Raw genomic sequence first — 16793 nt, 5'->3', positions numbered from 1 at the left:
CGTGCGCAAGCGCCTGCCTCGGTCTGGAAGACGCGCGGGCGCTCGAGGAGCTCGCTTTCCGGCCCAGGTGTCCGGGGCCCTAGAGGCGCGAAGCTAGCCTTGCTCGGCGGAGCCCGCATGCGCACAGGGGCTTTCGCGTTTGCTCGGCACTTCCCACCAGCGCGCAGCTTGAACTGGCATCCTGCTAGAGGGTCATAATCCGGGGTTCACACTCACCGTGACCTGTCCTGGATGGAGGAGCGAATTCAACTCCTGGGGCACTCCTGAGAGTCGGGCACTCCTGCTAGGACTTTACGTTTCCCTGTAAGTGAAATTACTGAATAAACTCACCCAGTTCGTCTGTCACTGAAATATACCCCCCTGTGCTGTATGAGACTCACTGGCACTTTGTACAGACCTACTTTGTGATATAACCTATAGAAATACCACAGTTATCTTTTACAAGCTCTCTATTCTAACCTCGGTTTTATTTTTCCTCAAACCTGTGATTTTCAACCTCGTAACATCTCCCTAGAGGCCTGATGACTGACCATCAAAATGCAAGCAATATTTAAACCCTACTCTTGTTGCCCTCCTTATCTGCCTAACAATGCTTTAAGATTCCCTTTAACCCTAGCACATGGAATGCTGGTGTTTATTTCCCCAATATGAAAGCCTTTGAATGGTAATGCTAATTAGAGTGGTAAATTGCTCACCTAGTAAAAAAGATTTATGATCTATTAGCTCTATCTTTACAAAGAGTACCGAAGGAGATTAATTCAGTGAAGTCCACAAAAAGGAAACCAAGGCAGAGGTTATATTTCCAAAAGTTATCTTAAGAGGAAGGCGCCTATGTGGGAGACCTTTGTTCTGTTCAAATTCTTCACTTCACACAGGGATTCCTTTTTTCTGTTGCCCTTCTGTACAAAGCTGAATGGGTTGTTAGTGTCCTTGGCCAGATTTAATCAGAACTAATAATAAAATTTTTAAACTTTGAAATGAGAGTTCTGGCTAAGCTAGTTATCCACCATTACTAGTGAATCCTGAGATGATGCTCAAGAAACAGGGCTAACAACAACATCCTAGATAATGTTAGGTTGGTTATATGAAATATGAGAAGATACAGTACCGACATAATTCTCTTTGTGGTAGTACAAAGGCTACTCACAGTCAGTAGAAACTGTAATTTGAAATTTGGAACTTTTCCCCAGCTGGTGCATGATTCTTGGGATGTTGATTCTCTGCATGGACAGCAAATTGTAGGTCACAGACAACCAAAGTAAATAACCTGTATTCTACAGTATATATAATGGGCTTTCTTTCCCAGCCCTAAAAACATTTCTCACCCCAGATCCTCATTATGTTTTTTGACCTACTAAAGATTCATCAGGTTCTTCCACTTTGCAAACAAGAGTCACTGAGTATCCAGATTACTTAACGTTTATTGTCAAGCAAAAAGTGAGGAGGTAGAGAAAACCAGCCCAGTCATACCTCTTAAGTTTGTTCTGGTGGTTTCCAGACTGGGCGACCCAGATGGCCTCATAGAATAAAACTACACTGATCTTTTAGGCCACAACTACAGTTCTAGGGACCCTGCTGCCCTCTGGCTTCTCAATTTCTTACTCCCCAGGAAATAACCTAAGGAGTCTGCTAGAACGTCTGTACAGAACTTCCTGACAAGGCAGAGAGTGGCCTACAGTCTAATCTTGATAAAAGAAACTAAAGTAACAAAGCTAATGATTAATAACTTCATAAAATATAAACATTGTATAAAAATTCATTTAGAGTTATGCTACTTATAATACAAGTTATGTGTGTTTTTCTTAAGGTAGAAGAATTAAATTAGAGCCAACATCACAGCATTGTTAGAAAAATAACAGCTGTGGCACTTAGTTTTGCAGCTGTCTATATGATACTTGAGTTTCTGCTTTGATATCTATGTGCCTTTTTTGTCTTAGGACATGGTACCAAGAGAAGCACAAAAAATACAAATGTTCTCCCTAAGAAAACTGGAAGCTAAGGGGACAGTCCTTGACAATTACTGGCTTTCTCGTAGGCCTCTACCTATGAGAACACTCAGCCTAGCCCACTTTGGGCAGGCCAACTTCCACATCCCTTCTTCTAGCTCTTTACTCTACAGCTGGCAACTTGCACCGATTAATTGGCCATTATCAGATCCTTAAATTGCCATAGTGACCTAGATTAACCTGATAAGCTATTCATCCTGCAGTATGCTGTTGTCCAGTGGGGAGAGGGTTGTAGTAGGCGTGGGCTTTGTATGAGACCAGAATCAAGAATTGTCTCTTTCTTTGAGGCTGGATTATGGTTCAGTGATAGAGCAGTGGCCTAGCACCATGAGGCTTGGGGTTCAATCTCCAGCACAACATTATTATTTTTTGCTAACATTTATGGAATCCATGGAAATACTCTATTCAGATCTCAACCAGAACTTTCTTAGAGCTGGACCACAGTGTATAAAGCTCTTCTTAACCAAACCTCCATCCTTCCCACATAGAATTTCCAGGTGACAGATCTGCATTGTGGTCTGACTCTCCCTCTGCCGATCCTGTGTGCTTGCTTCCCTTTATCCTTTAGTGGTGCTCTCCTGATAGAGTTTTGTGTACTCATTTCCATCTTAGCTCTATTGCTTTTCTGAGAACCTGGACTAAAACTTGTTCCCATCCTATGACTTCCTCTGACCCATTCTCATACTACATCTACAAGTAACTACTGTGTATATCAAGAATTCTAAATAATTGACTTTTAAAGTCTTCAGTTTTGAGCAACGTTTCATCTCCTAGAACTGTCCATTAAATACAGCTAACCCAAAGTAAAAAACAAAAGCTAAAGCCTTTCATTTTTAAGAAAATATTTTAAAATATTTTAACTATAAAGGTGATTAAAATTATAATAAAGAGGCTAAAAATTAAAATTTCTAAAAGTTTTATAGGGTAACATGGCATTTAGGTACCCCTCTCTCCATTCTTTGCTATTGTAGCAGATACTTTGGGGGCTGTTTGACCAGTTCTTAACAAGAGCTATCAACCACCATCCCTTAATTACAAACCTCTCCTTTCTCACTACACCTAATCCTTCATCAGGAACTTGAAACAAACCATGTCGATCAGCTTCTCTTTCTGAGAATTAAGAATAGAGATCAAAAGGCAAGTAGTAATTTTTGTGCGGTGAGTTGTAAAACTCGAGAGTAGGCCATTTTATCAGCAAGATCTACGGAAGAGAATAGAACCACTTCATTTATTTACAGGAGAGGGACTTTAACTCAGAGAATAACTTACACATGTGATGGAATTGCACTCCAAAAAAACAATGGGGATGTTGCCCACAGATTATTAACAGCAGAAGAGAACTGGACTACTTTTTAGTTAACAAGACGCAGAAAAATATCCTGGAACCAAGGCTCCCAAGCTAAGGTTATCTAGTGGAATCTATACCATGGTACATACAGAACCTGAGTAATTCTATACAGAGAGAAATGCTTAGTATAGGTTTCCTTAGAAGGATCTATAAACATAATAGGTACTCACATGGTACATCTATTCTCCACCAACTACTTCAAGGAGTGGGAAAGGGTCACTTTTCAACAGAAGGGGCATGGGTGTTTCGCAGAAAGGGAAGAGATGTTTGGCAGACAAAACAATGTGTTTACTACATTCTTTCTCTTAGTTACCCAGCATATGTATATACTTTCTCTCACCTGGTACAAGCATTCATTAATCCTGTTATTAAAGCATAGCTGTGAGTAGCAGTCAATCAGTAGTGTTAGAGTTTGCTTTAAATTCATTTTAACTTGCATCCTAGTCCTGAAGAATATGTATTGTTCTTTAGAGAGCCTTGTCCCCACAAAAAAAAGGTAAAACCAGAAATTAATTTGTATGTAGTGTCTGTATACCTATCCATGATATAGACTGCTGGCTCTTCCTTTCACATGCGTTTTTCTCTTCCATTACGATTATGCTTTAGCTGAGGACAAGGCCATGCATCTGGAAGCTACATTTTTTGTTCTTCCTTGTGGCTATGTATGGCCATGTGACTTAAATTTCATGCATGTAAGAAGGATCAGTGTGTTCAAATTGCTTGCCCTACACTACCTCTCTATTCCTGCTACCTGAAACATACATGCTGATGACCTAGCTCCCACTATGCACAGCTTGGTAGAGCAATCAGATGAAAAGAAACTTGGTCTCTAAATTGCTTCATGGAAACCTGCCTACCCAACCTGGACTGTTCCACTATACCACTTATTAGAGAAAAAGAAATATATACAGTGGTACCTCAGTTTACAAACTTCATTTGTTTTATGATTTTGGGGAAGATTGCTGTGTTTGTGTGGGGAATATGGCTATATGTTTTTCACCCAATGCAGAGTTTGCAAATCAAGCAAAATTGTGCCACAGGTTTTGTTTGCAAACTGAATTGTTTGCGAAGAGAAGCAATAGAGAATGGTGAAACAGGTGAAGGGAGGGCCGGGGTATGGGGAAAAAATAAGAACCAAAATGTATCATGTGAAGGTATAAGAGTCCAGTGATAAATATAGCTGTATTGTTTGCTTTAAATGTACCAATAAACAATGGCGGGGAAAAAAAAGAAGCATTTGTGAACTGAGGTATTACTGTACTACTGTCTTTTTAACCATTTTTAAGCCCATATACTTTATACCCTACCTAATGCAATATGTAAGATAGTGTACTTTGTTAACTAAGGGGTTATATGAAAAATTATCTACATTAATTTTTAAAAACAAATAGACATATCAAGTTGCCCTTGAGAGGAAATTATGTGAAAACATTTTTGCAACATTTATGTTTTTGGTCATCACCAGGGAAAATATGTTCTAAGTTGTTCTTAACCCCCTTCTGCAGTGCTTTTTCTGCCTCGCCTCAGAATCACTGCACTGGAGCCAGCCATTGGTTTCAGCATTTACTGAAACCTCTGAAACTACAAGAGACCAGCTTGAAACTGCACTGCACTGAACAGGCTTTAGATATTACTGAATTGGCTTATGAATTCAGCTGTTGATTAAAATTATGAGTTGTTCCAAGGCCTATGTGTGTCTTGCTAAATGAGCCTTCAGCTAGTATATGGTGACAGACTTCCCTATGCCAGTGGTTGCAATTGAGATCTCAATGATCAGTGAGACTGTGACATTTTTAATAGCAAGAAAACCCTACAGCTCAGGAATTATGACTCTGCACAGTCATTCTTCAAGATCAGATGTGAGCTAAACATAACACAGGTGACTCATTAGCTAGGACCTGCAAGCTAGCACAGGTGGTGGCCAGGGATTTGATGCTCAGTGGTTCCACCTGCCTTGCAAGTGCAAGGTCTCAAGTTTGATCCCCAGTTCAAAAAAAAAAAAAAAAAGCACAGGTGGCTTGTTAACTGTGACCTGTCCTTCACAGGAAAGCTTTGCTCCTCCCTGTTACAGCCTGGCTCATTAGTGCATTAGTTCTGCTATTCCCTACTTCTGCCTTTAGCCCTCCCCTGTGTTGTATAATTAAAAATACTGACTAATCCAGAGATCTTGGTCTTACCCGAGATAATAGAGCTAAGATTAATTCTAGGTCCCCATGTAACAAACTATCTTTTTATTCATTATTCCTTGTTCTTTATATATTACTCTTTCATCCCTGCTGTATCCTTAATCAGGCAGTTGAGCATCCCCCAATAACTAACTAGTAGTTGGACCTTCACCGATATGAAACAATGAGACAAAATCTTTACACCTTTAAGTTTTTTCCTGAGTATTTTGTCACAGCAATGGAAAGCTAACACAGAAAATTGGTATCAAGAGGAGAGTCATTGCTGTGACTACCTGAAAAATGTGTTTCTGGAGCCTTTGGAACTGGTTTTCGGGTAGGATTTGGAAAAGTTTGTAGATGAAGCTGGCTAGAGAAAGCTTAGAACGTTGTAAGTGGAGTTTGATAGGTGATTTTGGAGGGAGATCACAGACTAGAATACTGACAGAAATGCAACCTGTAAAGACTGTACTTATGAGGTTTCAGACGGAAATGAGGACTCCATTGGGAACTGCACTAGAGGTCATTGGTGTGTAGTGCTGCAAAGAACTTGTCTGCATTTTGTCCAGGTACTGAGGGTTTGTGTGAGGCTTAAAAAAGGTGATGAAGGAATTAACCTAGCAGAGGAAATTTCAAGGAGCACACATTCATGCTGTAGTATAGATATTGCTGGCTGCTTTTAGCTCAATCTATAGTGAGAACTGAGAGCAAAAACTAGAGTGAAAAAATATGAAAAAATTGAAATTTGGCTAGGAAAAAAAGCACATATATTACTGTCCTTAAATAGAAAGCAAGTACTTTTCACTGGGACATTAGGAAAGATGCCTTGAGAACATTTCAGGAACCATAAAGACTCCACACATCTGGCTGGGCGTTGTGGTGCATGCCTGTAATCCTAGCACTTGGGAGGCTGAGGCAGGAGGATCACTGTGAGTTCAAGACCAGCCTAGGCTACGGAGTGAGTTCCAGGTCAGTCTCAACTACATAGTGAGACCCTGTCTAAATGCTCCCCCAAAAAAAAGACTCCACACATCAGAGGCTCAAAGTTTAGAAGTATAAAATTTATTTGCAGAAAGAGCTCTTGGGCCCCATACTTCAGCAGGCCACCTCGGCTTCCCTAGGATGCTTCTCACTATGCTTAACTGTCCAGGCAATCAGAGGCCACTGTAGCCACAGCTTAGCTACTGCTCGGGCTGGCAGTAGACTTTGGCATCGTGCATATGGTGCTGGTTTTGCAGACTTACAGAGTACCAGAGTTACAGGGTTATGGAGGCTTCTACCAAAATTTCAAAGGGAGGCCCCAGAAGCCAGGCAATATGTAACAGAATTGGAGCCCCTATGGGCAACCTCTGAGATAGTGATACATGAAGCTGTGAGACTAAAACAGTTATGTAAGCTCTGTAACTTAAATTCCACCTCTGAGATGGAGATAAAACAGTCCCTAATATATTAGGTTATGACGGGCATTAAATGAGATATCCTCCTATAGCATATTTAGCACACAGTAACCATTGACTTAAAAACAGATACAGTATTAATTTAGAATCTTGATCAGAAATGGCAGGCTACGGAAAGAAGAAATTATCCTAAATATAATAATAATGACTGAAATTCAGTGTTTGCACACTCATACTAGCAGGTTCTGGACTTTATTTTGGACATCAAAAAAAAAAAAAGATAGAAGGGGGCTAGGAATTTAACTCAGTGGTTCTGCTGCCTGGCTTGCAAGCTCAAGGACCTGAGTTTGATCCCCAGTACCAAAAAAAAAAGACAAAAGTATCTTTTGCTATTGCTATGTTGCTTAAACATCTTTCATGATATAACTAAATGATGTGCCTAATTGGTAATAAAAGCAATGTCTTCTTTTTTCAATTTTCATTTTTTGAGTACATGTTTCCAGTATAGCATGATTATAATCCTTGGGAATTGGTACATGTACATAATGTATCTTTTTCATCCCTTTCTCTACCCTCCCTTCTCTCTTCCTCCGTCTCTTGGTCCCCTTTCCATTTGCAAAAGCTCTGGCTCCCTATTTCCTTTTATCTATCTTTTATTTTTCTCTTTATTTATATTTTGGGTTTCTCACATAAGAGAAACTATGTGATATTTAAGCTTGTCTATCTCATTTATTTCATTTAACATTATGGTCCCAAGGTGCATCCATTTTCCTAAAACTGCTTTGAGTTTATCCTTCTTTAAGAAAGATGTGTATAAGTATCAGATTTTCTTTAACCATTCATCTGTTGATGGATACACAGGCCACTTGCAAGATTTAGCTATTATGCATTGTACTGCTTTAAACATGGGTATGCATGTATCACTGTAATATGATGTCTTTATCAGGAAGATACCTAGAAGAACAGTTGGGTTAAATGGAATTTCTCGTTTAAATTTGTTGTTATTTCTATAATGGTTCTTCAGTAATGAAGATGAGTTTCTCTTTTCCTGCAGCCTCACCAGGATTTGTTATTTTATTTATTTATTATTATTATTTTTTTTTGGTACTGGGGATTGAACTCGGGTCCTTGCGCTTGCAAAGCAGGCCACTGAACCACTGAGCTAAATCCCCAGCCCTGTTATTTTATTTTTGAAGATAATCCATTCTTTCTGTAGTGTAATGGAATCTCAGTTTTGTTTTAACTCTCATTTCTTTAATGGTCAGAGATATTCTGAGAAGTGCCTATTTATTTCAGTTGCCCATTTTTAATTGGGTCTTTTATTTTGAAAGGTCTAATTTTTTTATATTAGTCTTGTCTGAGGAACAGCTGGCAAAATTTTTTTCCCATTCTATTGGTTGTCTCTTCACTCTGTTGTTTCCTTGGCTATGCAGAAGCTTTTTAATTTGTTGACTTTTTAATGACATTTCTTATGCAATTGGGATTCTATTCAGAAAGTCCTTGCCTATGCCTATGTCTTCAAGAGTTTTACTTGTTTTATATTCTAGCAGATTACATGTTTTTGTTATAACATTTAGATAATTGATCCATTTTGCTTTTAGTTTAGAGAGATATAGGTCTAGATTGAATCTTTGGCATGTGGATAACTAGTTTTGCGCACTATTTATTAAAGAGGCTCCCTTTCCTCCAATGTGTGTAGTGAAAGTAATGTCTTACCTTTGTCCTGAAAGCATATCTCAAAACTTTATTCTGTAAGGAGGTAGAACTTTTATGAGAGAGCCGATCGGAATTGATTTTCAAGTTTTATGGAAAAATGGAGTCATGATTGCAATTAAGTATGCAAAGTCATTTATTTGATTCTTTTGTTCTCTATGTTAGCAATTATTTCCATTGAATTACTTTTTCTTAGGTATGTGTAATGGTTGATTGTGTCAACTTGAGTAATAAATGCTCAACTAAATTGGCTAAGCATAGTTCTGGGTGTGGAAGACCCACCCTAGGGAGGATTGTCACCAGAATGGCATAAAAGGGAAACAAAGAAGTTAGAATTGCTGTTTCTTTGGAGGAACAACAGTCTTCACCTTCACCTTGGAAGTCATCTCCTGGCTTCCAGCACCAACCCTTCAGTCTTCAGTGCAGGCCCTTCAGCCTCCTCATACAAGCTGTCATGAGACACTGCAGTGACCTCCAGGCCTTCGAGTTGATCCTTCCAATGTCCAGCATGCAGACAGACCCTTTACATTCTTCCATAGTTGACCCTGTGAGTGACCATTGTAAACCAATCTGAAATACTTATGTATTTGAATATCTTGCATTAAATCTGTTCCTCTAGTAAGCACTAACTGATATAGTATTGTTATGGTTTGCATCTAGATGACCCCTCAAAGGCTCACGTGATCATAGGTGGGACTTTTCAGAGGTGGCTAGATCTAGGGTATGTGATGCTAGGATTAATTCATGGTATGATGATGGGATTAAGGCTGCCCCTCTCTGGGTATGAGTGGTGTAGGTAGGTAGCCTCGATAGAATATAAGGGGCAGAAAGATAGTCACTTGTGGCTTGCTGCTGCTATTGCTACTTGTCTTCTGCTGCCTTCTGCCTGCTCTGCAATGCCTCCTTTTGCCATGCTACCCTGCCTTGGAGCCAGCCAATTATGGACTGAAACCTTTACAAACTGTGAGCCAAAATGAACCTTTTCTCCTTTTAGGTGTTGAGTATTTTGTCTCAGCAGTGTGAAAAGTAACTAAGACACAGTATATATAGATGGGTCCTTGATAACCATATTTCAACAGCAACTTTCTAGTGTATGCCTTCTGAGACCTCTACATTTTTTGCCAGGTACAGGCTAAAAGGTTATGCCAGAAAATCATAAATAAGTAACATGATATATTATTTATGTCATATCCCTGTTAAAGTGTTTGCCCCATTGTATTCCGAGCAGCTGCTTAAATTGTCTGACATTCCCTAGATGATGAACTCCTCAAGGAACAGCAATATGTCTTACTCACCTTTGAATACTCAGTGTTTTAAGAAGTCCATTGTATTTGGTAGGTATTCAAGAGTGTTTGAAGTGAATAAAACTAAATATATATTACATCGTAAAATCATCAATTTTCTTATCTCATCAGTGAATTATTTATTATGAAGTAATAAATGGAGCATTTTAAGAAGAGCATGCATTTATCCATCCAAAGTTTCTGCAGATCAAGAGTCTGCACATATCTTAATTAGCCTCTTTGCTTTAGGATCTCTCCACATGTTTGCAGTCAAGTTGTTAGCTGAGGCTGCAGTCTACCTTATTCAGTTCTGGGTAGATATAGAAATGAGGGCCTAAGTTTTTCCTGGATGTCAGATGAAGGCTATCCAAAGTTTGTTGCCATGCAAACCTCATGCAGAAGATTGCTCTGAGGGAAGGAGGGCTGGGGGTAGGCAGAGAGAGAGTAGGAGGGAAGAGAGAGAGAGAGAGACAGAGAGAGAGGAAGAGGCAGATAGATTTGGCAAGAGAGACACTAAATATTATGTAATATAAATATTATGGATCTGATATCCAATTATTAGCTATTACAATATATTCTTTGTTAGAAACAAGTCCCAGGTCCCTTCCATATGTAAGAGGAAGATGTTAAATGGGATGTGTATAACATGAGGCAAGGATATTTGGAGACTATCCTAGAGTCTGTCTGTCACAGATATGCATGTATATATATAAGATTGGGCTGGGGATTTAGCTCAGTGGTGCCACCACCTGCTTCGCAAGCACAAGGACCTGAGTTCAATCCCTGGTACAAAAAAAAGATAAAATGAATGGTCCACTTGAAGCAACTTGGTTAGGCTCACATCCTACTTCATGAGATTGATTAGATGCCTATTCACATGCTAATGCTTCAAAACACGATATAAGAGAATCTATCAGTCTTTTTAGTTTGAATGGATAAGTACAATTCGTTAACAGAAATAGTTGAGCCCCTAAATATTCCAAATATAAAGCTAGTAGTTTAGGTTGAATGCTCATCTGGAAATTCTTTTAAAAGGCAGGCCTGGGGATTTAGTTCAGTGGTTCTGCCACCTGCCTCACAAGCGTAAGCACCCGAGTTTGATCCCCAGTACCAAAAAAAAAAAAAAAAAAAAAAAAAAAAAAAAAAAAAAAACGGCGATTGACATATGAACACTGAAAGTATGCAACATCACATCAGTACCTTGGACATTTTCTGGCAAAAATTTCTCAGTTGATCCTCAGTTGATTCCGTCCATTTGAATAGCCCTCCCAAAATACTAAGAATGCAGAAAGGAAGACAAACGCATGGAAACTAACAATGGAAAAGGTATTAATTTGCTATAATTGCAACACTTTTGAATAATGACCCTACTGTCTCAATAACTTACAAAAACAAGCACTTATTTTTTCCACTCAAGAGTTACTGGTTAACTCTTAAGTCACATGATCTTGCTTAGGTTTAGCAAGGCCAAACTCTGGACTTTGGGTTGGATTCAGACCTATTCCACATGTATCCTTTATTCTGAGCTTAGCAGCTATAAATGGCATGTCATTTTTCTGCTCAAGGCAGATGACAGATTTACAGAGGACCAAGTAGAAGCATTCTGTATATTTTCAGGCTTTGGCTTAAAGCTGACACTCTATCACTTTTGCCCACATGCTGTTAATTTAAGCAAGTTACACTACCAGGAGTCATATCAATAAGCTGTAGAAATATATTCTGCTTTTAGTGAGAGGCAGTATGAAGTCCCATGACAGAAGATATGGTTAATAATTCCAAAGTGGGGAGAGAGTAATGAATGGGGAATATCAAGGGAAGGCAAGCACAAGTGGCCAGCGATGAAGCTAGCCAAGTTACCAGTAGCACTACAAGGAACTCCCTGACTACTGTTTTAAAAGAATAAGCTACAACTGCAGAAAACTAACAACTCCGGCCATGCATTGTTGCAGCATTGTGTTACTTTGATATGTAATTCTCTATAAAATAAAATCTACTTTATAGTAATATTATAAAGGTAAAGATTTTACAAGCACAAGATTCTTAAAAATTATGGTTCCCATTGCAAATATAACATAGGCTTTTGTGCCCATATACTTTAAAGACAGAAGTCCTAACTATAAATGGTAATGGGAATTCATGCATATTCAGGAATGAGGGTGGTGAGAGAATTATGATCTCAGAAAAATTACTTTGGGAATTTTATCTTATGGACAAAGCCTAAAGTAATACACAACATTATACAGTGAATGTTTTAATAGGTGGCCAATTTTTTCATTAAAAAAAGTAGCAATGTTGTAATCTAAATAAAATGAAACATACCTATTTTCTTAGTATATTATGGACAATGCTGACATTTTATTACTTTTTATTTCAAGTTGCAATGGTTTTCTTTAATTAATGGTTGTTTGAACTGTTTACCTGTATTGTTAAAATGGATAATATGAAATAATTCAGCTTGGCATTTAATTTTATTATTTGAAGGATATTAGATATTATAATTAAAACATATATATATATTAAAACACCAGAAGTTGAAACACTATTCTATCAAAAAATACTTAAAGCACACAATGCTAGTCCATCAAATATAATGCTATTTCTTCCAAACTGTATAGTGTCATAATAAGTGTCATATATGTAGCCAATTCCCCCTGATATCAAATTATAAATTCATTTATGTAGGCCTTAAGACATGAACAGATGCATTCCTAAAAAACTGAAGTACATCTAAATTCCATATAAGACTGTTCTCTAATTTAACTTTCATATCTTATGTTAAAATATTGAAGGTACTGTATAATCCTACAGCAAAAGACTTTAATAGCACATCTGCAGTTTGGGTTCACAGAGGGTCTGTCTAGAGATATGTGATAGTCTACTTAAAGATTTTCTATTAAAATGCCCACAAAGATATAGGGAAGGAGAGAAAGCAGCCTGGGGCACTGTGGACTTGAGAGAAGATAAGTTGCTAAAGACTAGGTGGAATTTGAACTATAATGATACCTCAGTTCACCAACTTAATGTGTCCATGATTGTGGGAAAGATGGCCACACTAGAGTTTACAGGGAACATGGCTCAGGTCATGTTAGTTAGCAAATGCAGAATTTGAGAACAGAAGAAAAATTTTTCAAAATACTTCTGTTCAAGAACCAAGGTATTATTTATCTGCCTTATTCATTATGATGGATTGAAAACATATTCTTTTAAATATATATATTTAACTACCTTAAATGAGCTTGTCTTTCTGAAACAATACATGAATTATGTTAACCTACAAAACCCAGCCATACTCTCATTGTCTTCATTTAACTCCAACATACAAGTACTTTACTGAAGATAAACAAATACCAACTGAGCCAGTGAGAGCTCTCTTTACTCCATCTAAGCTCATTAATAGCCATCTCTCCATGTATGCAGATGGAACTTCCAGTATGCACCACAGCAGAAAGTGATGAGTGAACAAAGACAATTTAAATCTTGTGAATCTTAGTTACCTAATGAAAAGTGCTACATGTAGGATAGAGACAAGGATTGAGAAAGACTACCATGTAGATTTTGTTCAAATACTAGTCTTTAAAGAGGAATTGCAAACTTTTCAGTAAGAGAAATCAAAATTGTAAGAGAAAAACATAACATCAGACCAGTTCTCATATGTGTGGGTGTGTATGTCTTGTGTGTATGTAGTGTATAGTTATTTTTGATATGATGTATAGTATGCATATACTGTACTAATGAGCTATACCCTAAGCTCCTAGTAGATATATATTAAATACATTACTGTCTCAAGGCAAGATTTCTCAATGGAAGCATTATTAGTTTTGGAGGAAAAGTGATTTTTTTTTTCTTGTGTCAGATATTTGGCTTCACTGCCCATTAAGTACTTATTTCAGATGGTATTTTCTGTGTTCCAGTTATTAATGTGGCTAACAAGGCACCCTGAGCTTAGTGGCACAGAACAATGATCATTTTATTATTTAACAGATTCTGTGGGCCAGTCATTGGAAAGGGCATTTAATGATGCCATGTCTCTTCTGCACTCTACCTGGGAAAATGCAAAGGCTCCGAGCAGTCAACTATTGGGGGCTGGAATTAACACCCAACATATACAGCATATGGATGAGAAGGACTCTGAGATGAGGGACTGCTTACTAGTTCTCCTACATGGGACCTCTGTATGTGGCTTTGTTCTATCACAGCATGGCAGCTTTAGCATAATCAATTTCATATATAAATGATAGCTCAGATTCTAGTGTTAGTGCTCCGAGGAACATGGTGAAGCTTAATGACTTTTCTGGCCTTATCTGGAAATTGTGCAGCATCATTTTTTTTTTAATTCTGTTGGTTAAACAAGAGTCTAGTATGCCCAGATTTGAGGATAGGTTAGGGGAAGAGCCACTTTTCTATGGGAAGAATGTCATGGGAATATTGTTCTAGCTTCAGAAAGTAAAACTTGACACAATCTGTCACTGAGATCATTTATGTTCATTGTATAACAATGTGCCACAAATTTAACGCTTTTCACAATATGAGTTATTATCTTCTCTTTAAGGACAGCAAAGTTTTCACATGACTTTGCCAAGCTAGAAGTGTTAATTACATTTGTTCTGGAGGTCATAGGAAAAGAATCTGCGTTATGCTAATTTGGGTTGTTGCAGAATTTAGTTCCTTGAGGTTGAAGGATCCAAGGTCTTCATGTTCTTTATGGTTGTCTGTCTCAGTTCATGACCATGGCACAGCACAAAGGATCACAGATTACTTGGAGTCAATGTCCATTTTAACCCCTCAGAAGGCCCGGAGGTCCTGCCTTAACCGAGACTCCTTAGTGTGAGAGAGTCTCAGGAAAAAGCAGCCCTGATCTGAATGTGCTGTGGCATTTTATTCATCGAACCAGCAAGGAAAGATAAAGGCCAGTAGAAGGAAGTCTGTTCAGGAATTCATCAGAGAACAGGGTAAAGACAGGGTGGTCCACTACATGACTGACCTCAATGAATATCTAAGTAATTAATTGGAGTACGGGAAGAACAAGTTCCAGAGGGTATATTTCTTTAGGCAATGTGTTTTGATCATACATGAACTTATGGCCCTGTAGATCTCGAAAATTGTACAAGATTATCTTTCAATCATCTTTAGTAGTATATTCCAGGAGGTTTTGAGCTTGTGGTCCCAAAAGCCACTTATCTCTGCATATCCACCTCATACATACATCTAGCCAACACCCTCCACTCCACGGTTGTCAGGTGGAGGCTGTTCCCAGTTTTTAGAAGCCATCCAAATTCTTTGGTTTTTTTTTTTTTTTTTTTTTTTTTTTTTTTTTATTTTGAAACCCCCCAAATTTTTTTTTTTTTTTTTTTTTTTTTTTTTTTTTTTTTTTTTTTGTACCGGGGATTGAACTCGCACTTGCAAGGCAGGCCACCGAACCACTGAGCTAAATCCCCAGCCAAATTCTTTGGTTTATAATGGCCTTCTTCCTTTGCAAAGCCAGCAACAACAATTTGAATAATTTTCATGAACACTTTTCTGATCCTTTCTTATCACATCTCTTTTTTACCATATCTCAGAAATGTGAAAAGACTCTCTATTTTTAAGGTTTTCTGATAAGATTGAGCCTACTTGGATTAAATTTGGAGAATCTCTCCATCTCAAGAACTATTAGCTTGATTCCATCTGTAAGTTCCTCATATTCACAAATTCCAGGATTAGGGTATAGTTATCTCTGCAGAGGTAGGAGGAACACTGTTCTGTCTGCCTTCCCAAACAAAATCTGAGCTGGCTTTCCACATTTTGAAATTCTCCTTTTGGTAATGGTTGCATCCCTGTTTAATAATGCAGTGTATTAGAGATTTTTCCCATCAGTTTGACATTTAGGTTTAGATCTGAGAATAACTAATGACGCTTAATTTACTGTCTCTATTGGCAATCACTGGATTCAAACAAAAATGTTCTCCTAATTCCAAAAGGAATAGATAGGGTAAAAAAAAATTTTCAATTTAAGAGTCTGTGGGAAAAAAAATACTGTAGCATATAGAAAAAAAACATCACCCTTTAATATTCAACGGAAGACTATGGCTCTGGAAAAAATTGTCTCTAAGAAACACATTAAAATTGCACAGTATATCTGCTTGAAATCACAAAAATATGCTCAAGGATATGGCTTTTTTGGTGAAGAGAACAGAAATGACAAGACTGATATAAAGATAGCTATGAAAAGAAACTGATTAAAATTAGAAACAGAATGCTAAAAAACCCAAAATATGAAAGCTGAATTAAAATCTACATAGAAGGGAATGAAGGGCAAAACTGACACTGCAGAAATATTAAGTCAGTAATGTGGAACAAAAACTCTCTTAGAATTCACTATGAAATTCTAATGAATTAAAGAATTTTTAGTTGCAAATAACAGGAAGCCTACTTAATCTAGACACTGAATTCTCCTTTGGTCTAAGAATATTCAGGTCAGGTCTGCCACTTGCAACCAAAAGTCTCAATAGTTTGGATAATTGTTAATATAATTAGGCTGATTAAATATTATATCAGAGCTGGGTGTGGTAGTGCACGCCTGTAATCTCAGCACTTGGGAGACTGAGGCAGCAGGATTGCTGGAGTTTGAGACCAGCCTGGGCTACATAGTGGGTTCCAGGGCAGTCTCAACTACATAGTGAGACCCTGTCTCAAAAAACAAAACAAAACAAAAGAAAATTACATCAGAATTTGTGCTCCACAGATAGAAGTTGTACTTTTTCAATGTTTTGGAACGCTGTTGCATTATTACTATTCCCTTCTTATAAGTGGCAGGTTAAATTAGTTGACACTGTCATTGCCATTTGAGCCCTGTGTATGTTTTACGCATTGTTGTGTAAATTATATTTTACTGTACCCTCCTCTAA

General features: G+C 37.9%; 1 long non-coding RNA gene across 1 annotated transcript in view; it reads left to right on the top strand.

The window, feature by feature from the left end:
• Positions 1 to 12: 12 nt before the first annotated feature.
• Positions 13 to 16793, top strand: part of LOC117283603 — a 551579-nt gene continuing 534798 nt past the window's right edge. The window contains exon 1 of the long non-coding RNA XR_004514634.1: positions 13 to 303. This is a non-coding gene — a long non-coding RNA (uncharacterized LOC117283603). The remainder of the gene's footprint in view (positions 304 to 16793) is intronic.

The sequence above is a fragment of the Fukomys damarensis genome, unplaced genomic scaffold (genome assembly GCF_012274545.1).
Source record: "Fukomys damarensis isolate Sample0158 unplaced genomic scaffold, DMR_v1.0_HiC HiC_scaffold_28, whole genome shotgun sequence".
Lineage (NCBI taxonomy): Eukaryota > Metazoa > Chordata > Mammalia > Rodentia > Bathyergidae > Fukomys > Fukomys damarensis.
Note: the sequence above shows the minus strand (reverse complement) of the source record. Positions and strands in the feature narration are given on the sequence as shown.